General features: G+C 49.1%; 1 long non-coding RNA gene across 1 annotated transcript in view; it reads left to right on the forward strand.

The window, feature by feature from the left end:
* LOC135917046 (uncharacterized) overlaps positions 1-20725 on the forward strand; it is a 171483-nt gene extending 150758 nt beyond the window's left edge. The window contains exons 4-5 of the long non-coding RNA XR_010569162.2: positions 4082-4265; positions 20446-20725. This is a non-coding gene — a long non-coding RNA (uncharacterized lncRNA). The remainder of the gene's footprint in view (positions 1-4081; positions 4266-20445) is intronic.
* Positions 20726-21630: the final 905 nt, after the last annotated feature.

The following is a 21630-nucleotide window of genomic DNA, read 5'->3' on the forward strand; positions in this document are numbered from 1 at the left end:
CATCCCGCACTGTAGCATGAGTGTTTAAGGCCATAAATGCTACAACACCCGAGCGTAGGCTAGGACTCAAAGATGAAGCCCTACGCCGCTGTTTCTTGAAGCTGCTGGGTTTCTCGAGTTTCCATCATTTCTGATGATAGTCAGCGCGTTTGGTCTACTGCCACACTTCCATGACTGATATATATTCGCGGCCTTCCTCTTATTGCCATTTGCAGCTCCCAAGTCGAGGATCATTTTTACCTTCTACTGATTAGAAAAAGACATGGTGACTGGGACCAAAAAAAAAAGCACACCTTTAAACGTTTGCACTGACGCTGTCAAATGGCTTTTGCGGCGATGGGTTCTATGGCAAAAAAAAAAAAAAACCGTCCAGGCACTTTATCTACGCTGAGAGAACGGCTATTACATCTTGTTTCCAACTAACACCAAACGTGATATGTAACTTCGGCTGGGACGCGGCAGATAAGGCACTAGCTTGATCACGATGTTTTTCTTTATTTGCTTTATTTCGTTCTGGCTAACTCAGAGGGTGCTTGTTCGAAGGCGCTGCTTTATGATGCGAGTCGGAGCGCAGTCACGTGGTATTTTTCATATTTCGCTGGGTTTACTTATCGTCGGAAAGAATTTTTACGTAATAAGTATGTTGCTGAAAATACCACAATTAGATGTTTCTTGGCGCTACCTACCAATTCCTGACAGACACTTTGATAATTAGGGTGTGAAATCTTTAGTCAGACTATTAATTAAAATTGCCTAAATAAATCTCAGTATTAAAAAAAATACTGGCAGCTACTCTACTTTACCGCAAACAATATGCAATATATGGTTTTCTTCGAGTGACGCACTTCCTCTTCTTTATTTAATTAAGCGCATGATAGTTAACTGGTACACACGGTATATATTTATAACCTCTGCGTGCAAGTGACGATGTTTCCATTCCTAATAAATGTTGTAAATTTTGAGAAGAGTGTTTTTTTAGCATTGCTTAATGGAAAGAGAAGCGATATTGAGACATATCTTTCACGTGCCAGAGTCTGCCCGAGGGGCCCCTAAAGTCTACAGGTTTTTTTTTTTCAGGGTAAAAAACAAACCACGCAAACGATTTCAAAACGACGTGAACAAAGAGCAACATATTCATTCTCTATGCATAATCTATCCATACCTTTAAAATAATTGTTAATTGGCTACCTCCTTCTCTTTAAACGTATAATAAATTTTGACCTGTGTATATAGTTAAATATTTTCTGTAAAAGCAATGCTGAAGTGAGAAAATACGGTTGAGGCAGCTACTGCTAGTGCTTCTAATGCGCTTGTTCTCCTATTGTCAGGCTTTGCAGAAATGAAGCAAAGCATGAATTAAAAGCCGTGCACGTCCGCGCAAACAATGATGCAATAAGCCATTGGCCACAATAAAATTGGCAATAAAATACTGGCAGCATTGCTGCTTGTGTATCAAATCTACGTTGGACGTCTGTCAAAGTTCGGCATTAGGCATTTCTCAAATGTTTATGCATGCCATGATGTATGCGGTTTCATTCAACTGTATCGTTTAATTTGACGCGGACTTGTGTGTATATTTCGAAATCTAACCATAGCCTCTGCATATAAAAATCTTAACGCAAACTACGCGATACCTCTTCTTATACTCCGACTGTACCTCGAAAAAACTCCAACCAGTGCAGAGTAAACAAAAAAACAAAACAGAAAATCTCCCATGGTTCCACGCAAAAATTCCGCTCGCACGGCGTAAAAATTCTACTCCGATCATAAGGAGCTTAATAAACTCCCAACTGGGTAGTCGCTAGAGGACCAGCTATACATTCACACATGTGGATTATTTATGCTTACAGTGTAGCGGAGCTTACGCGCGCCCCCCGATTTATTAAGGCGAGAGCCTTAAATGGCTCGTTGCGCGATGGCCCTGAAAAAAAAAACTAATGAAAAAAACTCAGCACCCTTCCACTCTGTGAAGAAGGATTACCGGTGAAGCTATGTATGTGGGCCCCTTAATGGCGAAGTGCTCCTCCGCCGCGGGTCTGGCCGGCATTGCACTATCTTCGGCATCGGCACGCGTATGGGGAACGCTTAACACCTGCTTCACCTCCGCCGCGGGTCGGCCCGGCATTTCACTATCTTCGGAATCGGCCCACGTATGAGTGCTTAACGCCTGCTTCAGCTCCCGTGCGTGTCGCCCCAGCATTGCACTATCTTCTGGATCGGCCCACGCATGGGTAGTGCTTAACGCCTGCTTCGCCTCCGCCGCGGTTCGGGCCGGCATTGCACTAACTTCGGAGTGGGCCCACGTATGGGGACTGCTTAATGCCTGCTTCACCCTCGGCGCCTGTAGGGCCAGCAATGCACTATCTTCGGCATCGGCCCACGTACGTGGGGTACTTAACGCCTGCAGTAAAACAGGTTGTGGGGCTAGTTGGTGCATAGCTTTCAAAAAATGAAGCGCCAACGGTAACGTCACACTCACAAGGAACAAAAAGACAGGACTCCTGTCTTTTTGTTCCTTCTTAGTGTGCCGTTACTATTGGCGCTTCATTTTTTGAAAACTTAACGCCTGCTTCGCCTCCGCCGCGAGTCGGGCCGCCATTGCACTAACTTCGGCATCGGCCCACGTAGGGGGAGTGCTTAACGCCTACTTCACCTCCGGCGCGTGTCGGCCCAGCATTGTACTATCTGCGGCATCGGCCCACGTATGTGGGGTGCTTATCGCCTTCTTCGCCTCCGCCGCGAGTCGGGCCGGCATTGCATGATCTTCAGTATCTGCCCACGTTTGGGGAGTCCTTTATGCCTGCATCACCTCCGCCGCGGGTCGGCCCGGAATTGCAGTATCTTCGGCATCGGCCCACGTATGTGGAGGGCTTAACGCCTGCTTCGCCCCCGCCGCGGGTCGGGCCGGCTTGCACTATCTTCGGGATCGGCGCACGTTGTTGCATTTAAAGGCGATCCTACCGCTCTCAACCAGATGTAAGAGCTGAAGAGGATGTCGGGATGAAAAAATGGACGTTTATTCACATTATTTACAGTGAGACGACCAAGAAATTAACAGTCATAGAGTCATTACGGGCCGGCAGCAACTCGGACGCTGCGGCCCGTGGCAAGAAGCTCGAAAGAGATGAATGAAGGAATGCTCTAGGAATGCTCTCGGTCTCGGGCTTTTAAGCCCTTCAGTGTCTCGAAGTCACGTCACGTTCGGCCACTCGGCTAGCCCGCTCAGGTGACGCCATTTTCGGCCAATCGGCGAGCCCGCTCAGGTGTCGTCATTTTCGGCCAATGGTAAACTCCCATGCGATTGTGCCACACCCGGAGGAGAGGGTCGCTCCTTGGGCCCCAATTGTCCGAGGGCTTACTTCTCCCTGTGGTATTGCCTCGCTGGCTTGCAAATGCCCTCACAAAGGCGGAAGGGGGGATAGCTGCCAGGCCTTCACGGTGCATTACAGCCGTCTTGCTTCGGGACCCATGTTACCTGGAACAGTTCCAGGCTCTTGCTACACTTTGGGGACCTGCGTTACCTGGAACCGTGCCAGGCTCCCGCTACACTTTCGGGAAGACTCAAGCTGTGAATAGCTCCAGATGCGGCGTACGAGGTGGGGGCCGCCAACTTGTTTGCACGTGCCGCTCCTCGGGAATGTGGTATACGTGCTTCTGCGCTCCTTAATTAGCTGTGGCGCGATTCGATGTCGTCTGGTGAACTCGAAGGAGGCTCAGGAAAATGTCCCGTATCTAACAACGTATGGGAGTGCCTAACGCCTGCTTCACATCCGCCGCGGATCGGGCCGGCATTTCACTATCTTCGGGATCGGCACACGTATGGGGAGATACCTCCGCCGCGGGTCGGCCCGGCACTACACTATCTCCGGGATCGGCCCACGTATGGGGAGTTTTTGTTTGCCCGCGCCAACGACACGAAAATTTCATGCAGCTTCGGTGCAAAAATGCGGCGTCTAGTCGAGTGGTAACGAAATGCAACTCCATTCCACCCTGTGGAAATGGGGGGGCGGGGAGCAGCGAAGCTGTGTTGGGCGGCGCGGCAGCACGTACTACACAGTGACACGCATTTTTTTTTTTGCAGCAGCAGCAGCAGCACACCTGCCACGAGAAAGTGAAAACGACATTGAAGACTGAGAAAACCGGGTTCGCCGTGGCGCGAGACCGACGTCGTCGCCCATGCCGGAGCGGCTTGAGAACGTCGGAACAAAGGGCTGTCATTCATTCAAGGGCTCTCCCCTTCCCCCTGACGCCTGTCCCAGACAACCGTAGGTTCCATAGAGAAACTTTGCGCTACGTCAAAGATTCCGCAGTGTTTTCCGGAGCAAGCCATTTTGTTTTTCCCTAAAAAAAAAATGAAGGCAAATTTATAAGCGCTTTTTGCCATCGTTTCGATTGATTAAAGCTGTTTGATGTCAACGGACCTATTTGTCACTCTCGCGGCGAATCCTTCCGTGCTGCGTCGACGAGTGAAGATACGCACAAGGCCTCTTTCGAGCCCTCCGCAGACGGCAGGGAAGAGAATGCTCGCCACATAAAACGGGAGACAAGCAAAGGCTGATGCGTGCGAACACCGCACATTATAACGCCGTGCAACGAACGCGCAACGCAGTTGAAAAAACAAGTACCAATCGAAGGAAGCTTAACTAAGGCAATATAGAAACTCGGAGAGAAACGAGCGCTTTCCACGCGTCGGCAGGGCTTGGCGCAAGTCGCCTTCCACAAATAAGGGCCTGGCCTAATCAGCAACTGCGAAGAGCCGGGCCGACGCATCGCGCAGAAACGGCGGCGAGGAGGGCGGATTAGTCAGCGGCCGGGCCAGAACCCTGACCTCAAAAATGGCGGCGGGTTCTCTTTCTCACACGTCTGATTTTCTTTGCTTCAACGCCGCCCCTTCAGCTCGCATTCCTAGCGCTAAACATAGATCGGCGTCTGGGCAGGCGGGGGTTGTTGCGCGCACCTCTCGTTCTGTATACGAAGGAGGGCATGCTGTGACGCAAGTGAAGGTTGTGGGTTCGAATCAGTCCGGAGATGGCACTAGCTTTCCTAGTGTGCGCGTGAAAGGTGACAGTCTCACGTGTTTGATTAATGCGCTATAGCCGACACCATTATACACATCAGCACGAAGGTGCCGTGCTCCGGATCGGTCCTTAAATGACTGCTTGTGGAAATTTCACGCGAGGCTGTACCTTCCTGTGCCCACCTGTAGAACACCTTGTCCGGTGTCTTAACGTGAGATGGGGTGTCCCGTTGAAATCACAACGAACTGCATGCACGCTGCGCCCAACTAAGCTACTTGGACACCATAAGCGCTACGGAATGCGAACGCAAGGAAAAGACACAGAGACAGGACTGTCTGTATGACACTTCCTTGTGTTCGCGTTCCTTATCGCTTGTTTTGATGTTCGAGTTCCGTTATCACCTACTAGCGCAAACTCATGCGTTGAACAAAGTGATGTGCCTCTCATCTAAAAGCTCGGCATCCACTGCCGTGCGCGAGCTGTGATGAGCAAAGGGACCCAGTACAGCTGACAGGCACCGGGGCTGAAAGGCGACCTTGCGCCGGTATTAGCAGCCCAGCTCAAGGGTCGGAACACGCTTGCGATGAAAAGCAAGCACCGCAGGCAGCGAACAATACAACCGCAATAGTTATGGGTACAGCGGTAAGGCTGGTTCACGGAATACATTACGCAGCCTGTAAAGGGGATTAGCATTGCTGCCTGCTTGTTTGTAACGCGGTGTTCGTAGAGAGGGAGAGAAAGAGAGGGCCATAAAGCAGGAAGGTAGCCCGGTAGGCTACCTTGCAATGGGGAAATGAGTGAGAGGAGGATGAAGTACAGACTGTGCATACACATTCAAGCGCTAATCGTTAAATCATGTTGAGTATTATAGTCAACGCATAGCTACACTTCTCAAAGCTTAGCCTCAAATAGCAAGGCTTCGTATTTTCGTACACATCATCACTTCTAATTTCTTTCTTCCCATTCTTGTAACTCTCCATGGTCTTTTTTGTCTCGATTCTTTACATTCAATTCGCTGTCTCTGTTTCGCTCTCTTTCTGATTACTCCTGGTTGTCTATACTTTCGATTACCCTATACTTGGGTGCCTGCTATATTGACCTAATATTTCTCAATTCTACGTCCAAGTTTTTCAGGTACAGATACGTGTGCACTTTAGCCACCCATTTATTTTGATTCGTGTTCCTGAGTCTTTCTTCAACACCAATTTTGCTCTGAGCTTCTTCGACTTCGAAAGAGACCCAACCCATAAGTCATCCTGCACTGTCTCATTTGTAGTTTTGCCGTGGGCTCCCAAAGCCAGCCGGCTTGCACCGATCTTTGGTGGCCTTCCAACCCCGACAAAATGCGTTATCTATTAGCACATAATAGCATCTGCGAGAGGTGGCACCATTACCCCTTTGTAGATTCCACGCACCACCTCATATTTGTCGTGGCCCAAGAGTGCTCCATGTTGCTGCATTCCGCTTCCTCTTTATTTGCAGAATATGTTGATGGGTGCTTGAGCAAGTCTTTATATTACGGTGAGACAGCTCGTAACGGCTGCCCGTGGCGTATCTCATCTCGGAGGCCACGCAGCGACGCGTAACTGTCGTGCATATATATAGACAGGCGGTGCTCAAAACCCGACCTCTATGACGTGTTTCCCGCTCCCAAAATCACTTCCGGCACATTCAGCCAGCAAATACATAACCTTTATTATCATTTTAAATCTACAGGGCGCCACCGTAAGGGGCGTAGAAAGTAGCAGCAAAATCTACCCATGGGTGCCCTGGAGTTCCTGCGCCGCCTGCATTATTATAACCTCACGTGCTTTCCTGAGGCCTCCGTTTGCCGGTTACACGTGCCCTCCTGGAGCAATGATTGTAAAAAATTATGCAGATCCCACGCACTGTGGGAATCGATGTAAGCGAAGCTTTCGGTGCTGGTTGCTTTGACTGACGATAATTAGCGGTGATGTTGACGGCGAATGCTTAATTTCTTGAACGTTGAGTGTAACACGAGAGTGGTGAGTTGATGTGAAACGTTACTTTGCGTGCACTACTGCTGTTTGCCTGTGTAATAGACAGAACACACAGGGAGAAGTGTTTGCTTGAGGCGTGGTTGTGGCTTGAAGGGTGTACTCAACACTCTGCGAGGGTTAAGTACATTCATTGCCTCAAGTGGCACATCGAATCATGGCATAAGTACTAAACTTTAATTGAATTATGGGGCTGTACATGCCAAAACCACAGTCGGATTACGCGACATGCCGTAGCGGCGGACTCCGGATTAATTTTGACACCGTGGTTTTTTTTAACGTGTCCCTAAATCCAAAAGGCTCAAGCATTTTTACAGCGCGTCTGCATATGGCTACCCGATTGGTTCGTCCATCGCCTGTACGCCCAAAACTCCTCCGGCGCAACCCCATGCGCATGCGCGAAGAAATATGAAAGAAAGAGAAACGCGCGATTGGCTGCGCCAGTAGTGACGTCGTTGCTCTGCGTCGCAGCCGAGCGCGCGTGCAGCAGTTTCTCTCCGGCTCCGATACTCCTGAGGAGCGTAGCTTTCGATCAGCAACGCCCCGAGCAGAACCGGGAACGAGGTCGTCTACGCCGTGCCGGTGCTGCCGTCCGGGCACAAGGACAGGCTCGTGCAGCCGAGCGCAAGCAGCAACTGCGTGCTGAAGATCCAGCAGCCTATCAAGCAGTTTTTTTAACTAACCGTCAGAATTAACCCAGTGATAAACACCGAGGCCGCACGTTTCAGCTTTGCTGGTTAACCATCTGCACGGAGTGCTTGGGAGGTGATTTCTCTTTATTTCGCCCCCGTTGAAACGCGGCTGCCACGGTCGCGATTAAACCCCTCACCTCGAGCAATGCTATGCACAAAGCTACCATGGCGGGCACACAAGTATGGAGGACACTGCGCTTGCGTAGTGTCGCCTAGACCCTACGGTGTGCTTTAGTGCGGCTCTGCCTTCTGCCCGCTCTGCGTAATTCATCTACTTGATAAATTTGCAAGGTGTTTTTTTTTTTCATTTAGAGATAGCAGAAACGTACCGTACCTTGAACTTATTCCCGTTTGCCCGCGACCGCCGTCGTTCCCATGTCGCTACAGGCATGGGTAACTGTGCAATATAGAATTAAAGGTTTCATTAATGAAGAAAGGAAAGATCAAGGATAGGCCAAATGCTAGACTGCGATAGATGTAGTAGTAGGAGGAGGAGGTAATAAAGAGAGAAGGCAGGGATGTTAACCACAAATGCGCCTGGTTGGCTACCCTACTCTGGGGGAGGAGAAAGATGGAACAGAAAGATAAGGTAGATAAAGGAAGGAGAGGGGGGAGGAAAACCACGGTAGGCTCGCGCACGCACGTGGGTGGCATGAGATAGTCAAACATATTCACATAGGCCAGCCGCCCTCAAGAAAGACAACAGTGCCGTCAAAGCTTTGAGGGCCGACGAGCGATGAGAAAGCTAGGTGACTGTTTATCACAGCCCCGTTCCAAAGCGTACGCCAATAAAATCATCGTCGGAGCGGAGGAGAGAAGCTGCTGAGCTGCAGTACACTAACAGTGCATGGCTCCTATACAACGGCGCACCACTAGCACGATCTCGAAGGCCACGCAAATGACTTCGCGTGGACTTCGCGGCGGCACAACTAGGTAGATGGTGCAGCGTTTCCAGAGGGATGAGGAGCGCGGAGAAAGTTGATATCACCAAGTGACTGCGACAGGGGTGCCCTTTATTCCCGCTGCTGTTTATGTTATACATGGTAAGGATGGAAAGAGCGCTAGAATGAATCAATACCGGGTTGAATCTCATGCGAACAGGCGGGCACAATAGGAGAGCAGTCGCTTCCAAATTTGTTTTATGCGGACTACATTGTGTTGCTAGCAGGCAAAGTGATATGCAACATCTGGCTAATATCTGCGGTCAGGAAGGTGAAAGCTTAGGATGGAAATCTAGCGTTAAAAGATAAGGTTTTATGGTATTCAATGAAAACAGCTGATAGACAGCGTCAATAAAAAGCCATGAAATAGCCCGGGTAAAAGAATACAAATACCCTGGTACATGAATAAACGAAGACAATGGATATATGAAAACACAGGAAAAAATAACAGCTGAGGGAACGATCAATGCGGCCATAATGAAACACAGAGTGCTATGGGGAAACAGTAGGTACCAGGTGCTCCGGGGTATATGGTGAGGTGTAATGTTTCCAGGGCTAAAATTTGGAAATGCGGTTGTTTGCTGCTTGAAGGGGTTCAATCAGGACTCGATTGCAACCAAAGGTCAATGGGACGCCTCCCGTTGGGCGCTCACGGGAATATTACAAATGAAGCTGTATGTGGTGATATGGGCTGGACAAACTTTGACGTGAGATAACCTCAAAGTAAAGCTGATTTTAAGAACGACTGAGCAATATGAAAGAAAATAAATGGGTTGCGAGAGAGTTGAGGTATTTGTACAGAAAGAAAACTTAAAGGCGTAGCTTAAGCGTCCTCCAAGAGTGGAACGCGATATCATTAAAATTGCTTCTCACGCTTCCCGGCAACTGCAGCTAATGTAACCGTAATGTTTTCCTCGAAACGCTCGCGGCGTGCGCTATGCACGAAGGGGAGCTTTGTGGTTGTTTTTATGCGTAGCATATTACGAGAGCTCAACCCAGCTCCTCAGGCGCGGCGGTGTCGCCTTGAATACCACGTGACACCGTGACGTCACGACAGAGGAGAAGTGGCTTTGGCTCAACTCTTGCAAGATGGGCTGGGTGGGAATCGAACCAGGGTCTCCGGAGCGTGAGACGGAGACGCTACCACTGAGCCACGAGTACGATACTTCAAAGCGGTACAAAAGCGCCTCTAGTGAATGCGGTGTTGCCTTAGAAACGAGCTGTTTCTGAGGCTCAGGCGTGCGTCGCTTGCTCAGGCGCACATTTCGTTGCCGCGCCGAACGCTGCGTTGCTCGACGCTCACCGCGTCCAATGCGGGGCGCGTAGTCGCTGGCGGGTGGACGTGAATGCTGTCGCGTTCCACTCTTGAAGGCGAAGCAGAGTAACGCATGAGTTGTTTCTTCGTCTAGCCGAACCAAATATAGCCAAGCAACAGCAGTTCACCAGGCTAAACAGTGGTTCAACAACTAAAATAAAGGCTAGTATGCTTCGCATCCTGGGCTTAACCTTACCTAAGCCACAGCCATATTTTTTTTCTCCCCCCCATGCGGGCGCAGCCGCTGCCGCGGACGGGCGGCTACGAGTACTATCTGGAGCAACGCTGCTAGACTAGGTTCAGACTTCAAACTCCTGTGACTGCCTGGACCCACCACCGATCCTCGCATCTCGTGGCGCTGCTGTCGCACTTTACTCGGTCGGCACGGTGCGTACGGGGCGGCGAAGCACTGTCCGCAGCTGTTCACGCGTTTTGGCTGTTTGTATAGATGCGTGTTTTGCTCGGTGATTTTTGCGACAACTTTGTGCGTTTTCAATGATGTGGGCATTTTGACGAGTTTACGGCCCGTATAATCCAATTTTATTTGGTTACGCGAATGCATATTTATGCTCCGTTCCTGCGGCGAGAACCGGCATTGAATGCGCAAGTCTGCTCGCAAGGGAGCAAAGCTCACGTAGGTTTTAACATTGGACTTGTGAATGTGGTGCCCTCATGCCCTCATGAAAGAAATAGTGCTAGCTTCATTTTTTTTTCATCCCGAAATGAAGTGCTCAGAGTGTGTCCCAGCTAAGTTTAGTCAAAGTAAAAATATGCGAATGTTTGTTTGCCGACGCTTGGAGATACTCAAATTATTTCTTTCATTCGCGTAATTACATAATCAGTCTCAATTTATTAATCAACTAAAATATTGCCGCTAGTTGTCATGAGCCAGCGCTGAGAAAGTTGTTGGGACTGGCGCTCAAGGATGATGAGGATGATATGTGGTTTTTAATGGCGCAAGGGCCCTGGCGCTGAAGGAGAAGAAGTAGAAGCTAAGGACGCTGGCTAGAGTTATTGCACGCCATCTTGTACAACTCTGCCTCGCCGACGCCGGGTACACCTTCCATTGTCTTTTCGTGACAAAACTTGTGGAGGCGCGGAGTACGGTTCATCCAATGCCCCAAACCTCTCCTGGTAGCAGGAGTACCAGTCCTCTACTGATGAACACACCTATTCACCGGGCCAGCAGGAGAATCCGAGGATTTCCTCCGGATCTTGATCGTTTCTCCGCAACAACATCGACGCCCCCACGGACCGATATGGAAGGAACGTCGACATTCCTACCGACCATTAGGCAAGTACGGTCATAACGGCAACTCAGTACCTGCTGCAGTATCTCCGAGTGCCTAAAGTGTTTCCCAGGGACATCTTCGAGGATGTAGAAGACTGGTTAGTTCATTTTGAGCGCGTTGCCGAGATAAACGAATGGAGCGATGCGGGGAAGTTGAGGAACGTCTACTTCAGCTTGGAGGACGGTGCCCGCAATTGGTACGAGAAGCGAAAAGGGCTCATCAAATCGTGGCTCGAGTTCCGTCGTGCCTTGCTGGAGACCTACACAAATGCTGATGGCCCCGAACGAGCCGAACGGGCGCTGCAATCCCGCATTCATCGGCCGAACGAGAGCGTGACATCGTACGTCGAGGATATGACGCGCCTCTTCCGTCGGGTGCACCCAACCATGTCCGAGGAAACGAAGCTGCGTCATCTAATGTGGGGAGTTCATCATCATCATCAGCCTGGTTACGCCCACTGCAGGGCAAAGGCATCTCCCATACTTCTCCAACTACCCTGGTTATGTACTAATAGTGGTCATGTTGTCCTGTTGTCCCTGTAAACTTCTTAATGTCATCCGCCCATCTAACTTTATGCCGCCCCCTGCTACGCTTCCCTTCCCTTGGAATCCAGACCGTAACCCTTAATGACCATCGGTTATCTTCCCTCCTCATTACATGTCCAGTCCATGCCCATTTCTTTTTGTTGATTTCAACTAAGATGTCATTAACTCGCGTTTGTTCCCTCACCCAATCTGCTCTTTTCTTATTCCTTAACGTTACACCCATCATTCTTCTTTCCATAGCTCGTTGCGTCGTCCTCAATTTAAGCAGAACCCTCTTAGTAAGCCTCCAGGTTTCTGCCCCGTAGGTGAGTACTGGTAAGACACAGCTATTATACACTTTTCTCTTGTGGGATAATGGCAACCTGCTGTTCGTGATCTCAGAATGCCTGCCAAAAGCACCCCAGCCCATTCTTATTCTTCTGATTATTTCCGTCTCATGATCTGTATCCGCGGTCACTACCTGTCCTAAGTAGATGTATTCCCTCACCACTTCCAGTGCGTCGCTACCTATCGTAAACTGCTGTTCTCTTCCGAGACTGGTACACATTACTTTAGTTTTCTGCAGATTAATTCTAAGACCCACCCTTCTGCTTTGCCTCTCCAGGTCAGTGAGCATACATTGCAATTGGTCCCCTGAGTTACTAAGCAAGGCAATATCATCAGCGAATCTCAAGTTACTAAGGTATTCTCCATTAACTCTTATCCCCAATTCTTCCCAATCCAGGTCTCTGAATACCTCTGTAAACACGCTGTGAATAGCATTGGAGAGATCGTATCTCCCTGCCTGACGCCTTTCTTTATTGGGATTTTGTTGCTTTCTTTATGTTGGGCTACGGTGGCTGTGAAGCCGCTATAGATATCTTTCAGTATTTTTAAATACGGCTCGTCTACACCCTGATTCCGCAATGCCTCCATGACTGCTGAGGTTTTGACTGAATCAAACGCTTTCTCGTAATCAATGAAAGCTATATATAAGGGTTGGTTATATTCCGCACATTTCTCTATCACCTGATTGATAATGTGAATATGGTCTATGGTTGAGTAGCCTTTACGGAATCCTGCCTGGTCGTTTGGTTGACGGAAGTCTAAAGTGCTCCTGATTCTATTTGCAATTACCTTAGTAAATACTTTGTAAGGTATTTTTTAAGGTAATTGCAAATAGAATCAGGAATGCGGCATGCAGGGAGTTAAGGAACAGCTATTTGCTGGCCTTGTTCGAAGCCCGCAGAAGACCATGGCTGAATTCTTAACCGAAGCCACCACGATGGAAAAGATGTTACACCAGCGCTCAGCTCTCTATGAAAGGCAATTGATGCAAACTTCACCTACGGACCAGCGCTCAGCTCCGTATGACAGGCACGCGAACGCTGCTTCACTGAAGCAGCGTACAAGGTATAACAGGTTAACAAGGTACTGCAGGGTAACAGCGAACTGGGTACCAGGTTCGCATCTTGCTACCAATATCACCTAAGGAGTTAGGCGTTCATAAATGCACACCACAGCGCTCATTCCGTTCGCCAATTGTGTTAGGAAAAACGAATACAGGTATTTTTGAAGGAGTAGCTTAGCGCAAATAAAACCACGGACACAAGGAAGACAGACAAGGACAAGCGCTACTCACAACTGTTTAATGGAAGGAAGGATAGTGCATATATATATATCCTCTTGTCACGCATGCGCCTACCAAGCAGAAGAGAAGTCGGTACATGCACATCAAAGGCGGTTGTGCAAGAAGTTAAATTCGGCATCCAGTAATGTGATGGAAGGCTCACTCACACATCTATCTCTATTCTTCTTGATAAAGAAGGCCTCAAGAGCGAGCCTGGAAGACGCATTGCCGCTCCTGCCAAGCATAGCTGTCGCATAAAATCGAGCGTCGCAACCACACGCGGTAACATGAGCTACCAAATGTGCGCCCTTATCCTCTTTTTTCTTTAGTTTTTGCGCATGTTCCCTTAAACGGTCATTCACACAACGCTCAGTTTGACCAATGTAGAGCTGCCCACAAGGGTGCAAGGGAATTTAACTTCTTACGCAACCGCCTTTGATGTGCATGTACCGGCTTCTCTTCTGCTTGGTAGGCGCATGCGTGACAAGAGGATATATATATGCACTATTCTTCCTTCCATTAAACAGTTGTGAGTAGCGCTTGTCCTTGTCTGTCTTCCTTGTGTCCATGGTTTTATTTGCGCTAAGCTACTGCTTCAAATATTGACGACCAACTAGCCCAACAGTCAACTCTTCTAGAATACAGGTATATCCGCCTACTATTTTACTACTGCATTTACGCTTAGATATGCAATGCGGAGGAAGCAGAAACATAGATTTATAGATACCGATGCGATCATTGTGAGTATTGTTAACCTTAATTATTGTTCTTGGGTACAACGTTTTCCAGCCAGGCCTCTCCCGGATCTTCTGTCGTTTCAATTACACCGCTCATCGCACGTTTCTGCACTCTTCTCTATTGATGCTTTAATTTTGTTGTGAAGAAATTCCCAGGTAACGCACAAATACTCCAAAATCCGTCTTTATATTGGTAAAATAAATAGTTTCTTCCAAGACGCGAGGGGGGTTCTTGAAGTTTCTTTGAAAAAATCATCTGTGCGAACAGTTACAGCTATAGGAGGGGTGAGAGTAATACCGTATTTTACTCAATCAACACTTGTTACTAATTTGCTGTTTAGGAATTATGATTCAGCAAGTATTTTACTCCTGCTCGTGAACTGAATGTGTTAACGTTTTTCTGCTCTCAAATACATTGCCCACGTTTCATGCCAGCTACAAATCTTGTCAACAGGCAGTTTTCAAATAGCGTTTGCAACGAAACGTAAGCGCATTACGTACGTACAGGAATAGCGTTGTGCTCACTGCGTGTGCTCCGAACGTTGTTAGTTTTCTGTGGTTCACGTGCGTTCGTAATGTTTACGGACGCTAAGAAATAGCATTGTCGAAAATGGCGCCACCCATGGCTCGCGCTTCAGTGTGAATTCTCCTGATGACTACGCTCTCACTCGCGTTGCTCGTCAGTAACTACTGTGATGAGCTTTCGCTTTCTCTAAATTCACCTGAGATGTTAGTTATGAATGCACAGCGCATCCATTTTCTGAGATCGTTCGGCGACTCTAGCGCCCGTAGGCCTAACGAGACGCATCCATATAGCAACAGCAGGATGCTTGCTAATGGATCGTCTTGGCTTGGATACGTTTGGCACGTGGCACCAGATGGCACCCTGTTTTATAACGTCTTCTTTACGTTTTTGTTTCCGTACGGTAAAAAAAAAAACACTTGAGAGGACGCGCACCGTAACTGCCCGCAGAGGTGCTTACGTTTGACGAACGCAAGGCGACAAACTATATTTTAAAGCTACCTGATATCTGCCTGCAGAGTAGCCATGACACTTAATAGCAGCGACGGGCATCTCGTGCGAGGCCACTCAAACAAAACGGTGGAATTTGCGGCCGACGCACTGCGGGCTCCTCACAATGGCCCCTCGTGCGGCCACACGGGAGCATTAAATTTACACGCGCCGATCCCTCAGAGCGCTGTCGGCCTCATCGCAGCGTAAATATAAACAGGCGCGCCGTTTATCCGTAGGCTCGGGGCGAGCGTGAAAGAAATTGCCGGTCAGTCGCAGCGCTGCCGTGGAAATGTCGGCGCGTTATTACAAATAGAAATGAGCTCTTCTTCTCGTGACAAGTTCACGAGCTCTGCTTTCGCCTTTGTCCACGTGGCCGCCGCTCTATGGACACTTTCATCGGGCGAGGAAGAAAGGGCGAGTCTTTCCTCCTCCTCTCTGGCCTGTGCGATCCGGCATTGCTATGCTTGAGAAAGCATTGCTGTTGCGTGCTGCGGAACGATTTGGAGATGTTTCAGCTCGTACTTGTGCAATTTACACAATGTCCGTTCATACAAGGTCGTCGGCGAACCAGCCTTTCGGTGCATCGGTAACTACTACGGCATGCGGAAAAATCCCTTCGGGATGCAAACATGGGACGCGCAATGTCGGTGTTTGTATGTGTTGTGAACTATTTTGGGTGTATCGGTTTTACTTCAACCAAGAGAACCGGCATCTGTGTTTTGGCTGGAAACTGAAAATATGCTCAACTATGTGATCGCTTGGCGCAGGAATTGAAACATAACAGCGCATGATCGTGTACGGCCAACCTAAAGCAACCACGAAACACCTAAGTGCCAGACGCTATAAAATATTAGTGATACACCAGGCATCGTTCTCGCGTGTTTCAAGTCTAGTAGACTTGAAATCACTATATTTCTACGGTAACCTTCCTGCACGAGGCAGATGGCGGTGCTCAACACAGCGATCACTACGGTTGATGAACCAGCAGGATACATACATGTAAGCTATGTGCTTCGGCATTGCCTTTTTTCGGCCAGTAAAGCCGTAATATACGAGAAGAATCGCATAAAAATAATGCGACGGCTATCTTGAAGGACAATATTTCCGTAATACGGGTGAGTGCGTCGTGGAGAACTGGACGAACACAACCGGAAAAAAAAAATGAAATGCTGTTATCCTCCTCTTTCTCAAAAAAAAAGAAAGAACGGGCTAACGCCTAAATACGACCTCGCATGGTCAAGCCGCACAACGTTTATTGATCTATAAACGTTGATGTCGCATGGTTGGGCCATGCTCTATATAGAACAAATATATCTATAATCCAGCATCTACCACTGCTTCGGACGTTCGCGCAGTTAGTAAACAGTTGCCTTGCTGGACAAGTGTAATTTGCACTGTAAGGTATGCTGTTATTACTAACCGAAACTATTTTATCCATGGGTGGAAAGCACGTCCACCGAACCAAGTAGTCACGCAATGTAATCTACAGTGAACAGTTCAAAAGCTTCTCAATGTATAACAGCACAACTTCTATCGTAGCAGAACGGCACCCACGCTGTTACGATCATCGAGTATGTTTCATTAGAGTGTTTTCGTTGAGCGTCTTCACAGTACTCTCCGCACTGAGTTGCCCCGCTAAGTCACAGCGGAGCAGCCGGCGATTTGCACGTTTTAGTTATATGTTTAGCGTAGTGGAGCGGAATGGATGTTATGCTTGCTTGCTTGAAAGCCTTTATTGAAAACAAAAAGAGAGGTGGGGCCCTTGAAAGGCTCCGCAATGGGTGGAGTCCCTATTCTGGGACTCCCTTGGCACGAGCCGCCAGCTTAGCCATCTGAACCAAGGCCTTCTGGCCCTGAAGGGCCGAGCAACCGAGCAGCGTCGCCTACCACTCCTTTCGGGTTGGGTTAGGGTTGAGGGAAAGAGCTGAATTTAGCTGACAAGCCCAAGCCATGTGGTAGGTGTCACACACTTCCCCACAGTAATGGCACTTCCCGGTGAAGGAACAATCGAAATGTTTCGAGATCGCCGGGCACAATAAATTGTTACTGAAAAGTCGGATCAAGATTCCTTCATTAGCCTTGCCAAGCCCCTTTTACAGGAGTTGGGTATTGGCGATGCCTATCTTTGTGAAAAGTCGTGATATCTTTCAATGTAACAAGAGAGCTAGCTGCCTTCGGATTCCAGGTACTAATGATCTAACTGGGACGCGCGGTAGATGAGTGCTCGGGCCGCCGTGTTGGCGGCTCTATTCCATGCTAGGCCCTGGTGGCTCGGAGTCTAGACCGGGCAATGGGGGTAGGATCAATTCTCCCGTTACTATAGTTCTCCAATATTCGTTCCGCTAGTGGGGTGACCCAACCAGCTTCATAATTTCGACAAGCCCCGCGCGAGTCGGTTATGATATATTGAGACCGGGGGTCAGAGGCAGCTAGGGCAATAGCTACTTCTTCTGCTTGCGTTGAGCCCGAAGCTTTGAAAGTGAGCCCATCTACTTGCTTTTCCTCGTGGATGACCGCTGCCGTATACAACCCCCCCGCGGCATGGACCGGCCACATCCACGTAGAAGACTCTGCGTTTATTGCCATAGTTGCGTTGCAAGGCGTCCGCCCTCTGTGGTCTCCCCTATCCATCTTTATGGGGAGGGGTCGAACTCTGATGGCGCGCCTCCAGAGTTCGGGCACTCCGACCCACTCCTGAATGTGAAAGCTGTATTACAAGTGGAACCGGTCCAGCAAATGCCGTCCCGACTTCGTATGAGCTAGACGTGTGTATTGCCTCGTAAGGTGGGCTTCCTTGAGGTCCTGAAAGTTGTGCACTACTCCCAAAGCGAGAAGTCTCGAGTTCGAAGTTGCGACAGGGAGGCCAAGGGGCCTCTTCATCACTTTGCGGAGGATGACCTCGAGTTTAGCTTCATCATGTTTCCGCAGATGGAGATAGGGGACCGAATATACAATTCGGCTGGTTACGAAAGCATGAGCTAGCCGCACAGCGTCCCTGCTTCGTAATCCCCCTCTTGTTCGAGACACGCCGGACCATTCGGCCCACTTGGTCCGCAACCTTACGGAGCTTTTCTAGTGTTGTGTCCACTCTTTGATTGCGGATAAAGAGTCCGAGAATTCGGAGCTCCTTGGCCGCATGTATGGGGCACTAGCCAAAGAGAGACGTACTTGTGTAGTGTCCTTAGGTGTTGGTCTAAGGTGCACAAATTGTGATTTGTTTGGTGCACACTGGAGTCCACAGCGCTCTGCGTAGCGATCCACTACGTGGGCGGCGTTGCGTACTCCAGGTTAGCGTATCGTACTGCTACCGAGAAGTAGCGGCGACTGCCTAACGAAGCTCGACCGACGTTAATTATTGGGAGCGTGGCGTTGTCGGCGGGCTGCAGGAGTCCGGTAGACCTTGGTGACCAAGCAAGGGCGAGACGATTTCTAGTGCGAAACTTAGACGGTTTATTGAAAGGTAGATGAAAGAAAATGAGAAGAGCATGAAGTGGCAAAAGTACATTTCGGAGCCCCTTAAATAGGCTCTCTACAACCGTGAGCGGGATCTTGCTTCCGTCGACGTCACGTGACCGGCGCAGAAAGAGGGCCCCTCCTCCTCTGGTTATACCGAGCCTGCTGAAAGGAAGAAGTCGTCCCGCCTCCTGGAATTGTAGACGCCTGACCGCCTCTTCTGCGCGTTGCGGGTTCGTGGAAGTTCTCCTCTAGGTCCAATTCGAGAAAAGGTCTCTCTAAACTCGCACACCCACACACACGTACACACACAAAAGAGGCCTGTACACTGCGAGGCTTCCGGCAGAAAGGCAGATACTCAAACGGTCATGGTGTATTAGAAAGCCACGCTTCATTTCTAGGAGGCCTGGTAAAAGGTCGGGTGAAAGTTCTTTCTGCACGTGTACCAGGACGCCCACAATAGCAGGCGAAGTCACACCTCATTTTGACGAGGCAGGGTGAGATGGTCGGTTGAAATTCCTTCCAACATGTGGTGTCAGACGCCAACCCTAACAGCGGCTGCTTGCAGGTTTTCCTCCATATGCCCTACGTTCCCCTCTGTGGCCCAGATGGCGATATCATCGGCGTATAGCGTGTACCGCACGCCTTCAATACGGTTTAGGTGGGCTGGGAGATGCACCATATCAAGGTTAAATAGCAGAGGGGAAAGCACAGCGCCTTGTGAAGTCCCCCTAGTACCCATTTCGTAGGGTCCATATTCAGTGTATTGGATTCCGACGAGTGCGGCTCGATCCGTCAAAAATCCTTGATATAATTAAATGTGTTTTTGCCACAGTGGGTCTCACTGAGGTGTGCTAAGATAGTGTTGTGTTTAACGTTGTCGAAAGCTGCCTTTAGATCTATAGCCCCGTTTACATGAATGCAACAGTGGCGCATCGAATTTCCAAGCGCATTTGGGAAAGGCGACGCGAAGCCGTTTACATGTAGCGCATTAACTCACGCGAGAACGTAGTGCCACACAGAGTCATATCAGGGAAGTGCAACCGACTTACTGGTTTCCGGTAGTGGGCCGAGTGCACGTTGGTGGCTGAGTGCCGAGAAATAATTTCGCGTAGAGCACGCTGCGTGCGAGCGAAGTTGCTGTGGGGGACGCCATTTTGCTTCTGCTTTGGGCGCTGCTGTCTGGCAGCTTCACCAGCGCGGCAGTCCAGCAGCTAATTCCTTCCCATAATTCCTAATGCAACGATCCTGCGTTTACATGCTCCGCGAGAGTCGACTCGCGCCCATAAATCTACCTCTCGCGTGGCGCATTAATGCGATGCGCCTTCCTAGCGCATTACCGCTGCTTACATGAATGCGATGCGCTAGAAATGCGATGCGATGCGATACTGTCGCATTCATGTAAACGCGGCTTTAAAAGGCCAGGACAACTTTGTCGTTGTGAGGGTGTTCCGTTGGCTGTAGTATGTCGTGATTCAGTTGTAATAATGTCTTGTGCCAATTTGTGTGGGCGAAAGCTGAACATGGTGTCTGCAAAAGTGTTACGCTTTTCCAAATATTCTGAGAGCCTATCTCGCCCCATCGTCTCCATTAGTTTGCCTACACACGATGTGAGCGAGATAGGTCTCAGGTTGTCCGTGTTAATTTCCTTTCCTGCTTTAGGAATGAAAGTGACACGGGATGTTTTCCCATCGAGGGATATGCGAGTCTCCCCTTTCCATATGGAATTAATCGAAAAGCGCAGCTACCGTGTGGGCCCGGTAGCTGCGCGACATTGCAGTATACTAATCCGCTGCTTTTCATGATGCAGGTGTTTGCTCTCGCCGTCCGCCTACTTCTAACCGTTCCACCGTCTGCCTCCCGTGGATCTGTGCCTTCCGTACGTGAACCTGCCCTACCACAATCAACACATCTTGGATCAACCCGCAACGTCATCAGTGCTGCATGTGCCATCACTGCCATCAGTCTACCGCATCTCGGATCAATGGACAACCCCATCGCCAGGAACATCATCCGCTGCTGCTACAAAACCCGTGCGCTCATCGCCACCGCTCTGTGGGCCCGGTAGCTGCGCGACAGTGCAGTCTACTAATCCGCTGCTTTTCATGATGCAGGTTGGTAATAAATTTTCTCTGTTCGGTAAAAAAAGTACTAACCTTTTCCTGATGCAGCTACCGAGCCCTCAGTGCTGTGCCTGTATTGTTGCCGAATGTTCGCATGTTATTCGTATTCTCTTGCTATTGTCGGGTGACGTAGAAACTAACCCAGGCCCCGACCGTTTCGACACCGTACTTGCCGAGCTCCAGAAACTAACTGCCGGGCAAACCGCGTTATTGTCTGATTTACAATCCCACTACACTACCCTTTCTGCTCTCCACTCTGAAATAGACACCCTGAAAACTTTAACAACCGAACTTACCTGCAAGGTCGACAAACTGGAAGCACGAGTGGACGACGCAGAAAATCACTCCCGTCGTAACAATCTCATTTTTTAAAATGTTTCGGACACTAACCCCGCTGAAACCTTTGCAGACTCAGAACAAACTGTCATTCGCCATTGCTCTCAACAACTAGGCTTTGACATCGACCCTCATTTAATAGAGCGTGCTCACCGTCTCGGGCGTCACTCACCTAATCGTACCAGGCCTATCATAGTAAAATTCACATCGTCCAAAACTAAAGAACGCATTCTATCATGTGGTTATAAACTTAAAGGCACGAACTACAGCATTGGCGAAGACTTTTCCGCTTCTGTCCGTAACACTCGCAAAAATCTTGTATCCTATGCCAGATCGGTATCCGATAAGTTCTCCCTGCGCTTCAAAACTTTGCACATCGGTCCGAAACGCTATACATTCGATGAAGCTTCACAAACAGTAAAAGAAGTGAAATAGCAATCATCTCACCGTCAATCGACAGGCCATTCTAAGCATGTTCAACAACAAGCACTTTCATTGTCAGCTATTTTTTCTAACGTGCGCAGCTTCATTTCAAA

This window comes from Dermacentor albipictus, chromosome 6 (assembly GCF_038994185.2).
Source record: "Dermacentor albipictus isolate Rhodes 1998 colony chromosome 6, USDA_Dalb.pri_finalv2, whole genome shotgun sequence".
Lineage (NCBI taxonomy): Eukaryota > Metazoa > Arthropoda > Arachnida > Ixodida > Ixodidae > Dermacentor > Dermacentor albipictus.